General features: G+C 37.3%; 1 pseudogene; it reads left to right on the forward strand.

The window, feature by feature from the left end:
• LOC101590503 overlaps nucleotides 1-923 on the forward strand; it is a 7,716-nt pseudogene extending 6,793 nt beyond the window's left edge.
• Nucleotides 924-2,035: the final 1,112 nt, after the last annotated feature.

Raw genomic sequence — 2,035 nt, forward strand, 5'->3', positions numbered from 1 at the left:
ATGAATGTCCATTTTGTATCTGTGTATTCAAAGTGGTTGGGATAGATATATAGTTGCATTCTCTTAATGAATAGAATGATTTGTTCTCATGTTGTTTGTAAATAGGAACACAAGTCTGCATCATGTACAGCAATTAACCATTAAGAAGATTATATGCACTGTATTATTTGTTGAAACTGTACTTCCGATTTGATTTGAAACTGTCTGATTGCTATGTGTTTATCAATAAAACTTTGAAAAAAAAGAAATAGATTCAGAGTCCCAGTACTAGCAGGCCATACTGTGTTACCAAAATGGGACTCATCTGCTCCTGCAAGTTCGGAAAGGCACCCAAGATCATACTGAGAGCTGTTATCTCAGAGAAAAAAATTACTCGCTACGTGGATAGAGCAGAAGACATAAAGAAATACTTGGATAAAGTAAAAGAAGATGGAAATATCACAAACAAATTAATATAGAAGAGAATGCAACAGGTTTTCGTTATGAGTCACTTTTTAAAGAATACCTTAATTGGACAGTCACAGAAGTTTGGATAGTAGATCCTTACATTAGACACACTCATCAGCTATATAATTTCCTTCAATTTTGCAAGATGTTCATTAAGAACCCATGTAAAGTAAAAACTATTCACCTTCTCACCACTCTGGATGAAGACTTTGGGAGAGTACAGCAAAGTAGTGGCCTGGAAGAAATAAAAGAATCCCTCAGGAATCATGGAGTGCTGTTGAAAATAGAATATTTTTCTTCAATACGTGATGAAGAAATTAAGCTCAACAATGTGTAGATGATTAAGATCAGATGGGGACTTGATTATTTAAAAAACCATAGGGTAATTTTTCCCTTGGATATTGTGATTTTGATTTAAGGTGTGTCTTGAAACAACAGTGAACATTTTTCAAAACAAGCACATACAAAAAATATGATGGCCAGTAGCCAAATTCATATCATTTGTACTTTAACGCTGTCTTGCTCCATTCTCTGCTGCTGTAATGGGATACCACACACTGGCTAACATGAAGAATAGCAGTTGACTTTGCTCACAGCTCTGGAGGCTTGGAAGTCTAGAACACAGTGCTGGCATCTGGTGCAGGCCTTCTTTCTACACATGACAGACAGCATCATGAGAGACAGCAAGCTCGACACAACAGAAAAGAGCTTCTTTCATAAAAGTCACTTGTGGGATGAACAGCAAGTCCTATTTTAGAATCTCACCCCTAACATGGCTATATTGAGGACCAAGTCTCCAAAACATGAAGTTTTGGAGGACACTTAAAACGAAGAAGTGAATATTGGATTTTTTTTAAATTCAAACATTTTAATAATGTATAAAATCTAAAATAAATTTTTTATATTTCTACCAAAAAAAGCCAAAAAGAAGAGTTAGACTGAATTAAAAATGGCACACATGGGGCTGAGGAGATAGCTCAGTAGTCTAAGAACCTGCCTGGCAAGGTTTGGTCCCTGGTACTGCATGCGATGCCAGCCATGAAACCAAGCATGATGGTACATGCCTGTAATCCTAGCACTAGGAATGCTCAAACAAGAGGATCACTACAAGTTTGAACTGCACAGCAAGATCCTCCATCCAATAAATAAATAAATGAAAAAATACTTTTTAAAAAATGGGACAGATCGGGTCTCAAGAACCACAGATGCTTTTAGATGTATGTAAGTGTATACAAAAATGCCTGTTGTTTTCTTTGTTCATGTATTTGTGCTACTTTCTAAGACCATCATAAAGGACTTAGCATGGAGCACTGTTGTAAAATCAAGTACAAAATGGGACAAGGAGGGTGGAGCAAATGTACAGCATGTAGAGTTTAAACCCTCTAGCTTTGTTTAATTAGATTTAAAAAACAAAAGGTTCTTTCAATTTGTGAGCAGTTGGTTCCTAGTGGCACAGTACCACCAGAGTTGGGGCACAAACTGGGTTCAGGGTTGGCACCATATTCCAGTCCTAGGCAGATCCACTGGGATTTCCCAGCCTCTTGCATAATCATGTGCCCAGTCCAGTCATGGAGGTTAGTGTACACCG

The sequence above is a fragment of the Octodon degus genome, unplaced genomic scaffold (genome assembly GCF_000260255.1).
Source record: "Octodon degus isolate 3935 unplaced genomic scaffold, OctDeg1.0 scaffold00097, whole genome shotgun sequence".
NCBI lineage: Eukaryota > Metazoa > Chordata > Mammalia > Rodentia > Octodontidae > Octodon > Octodon degus.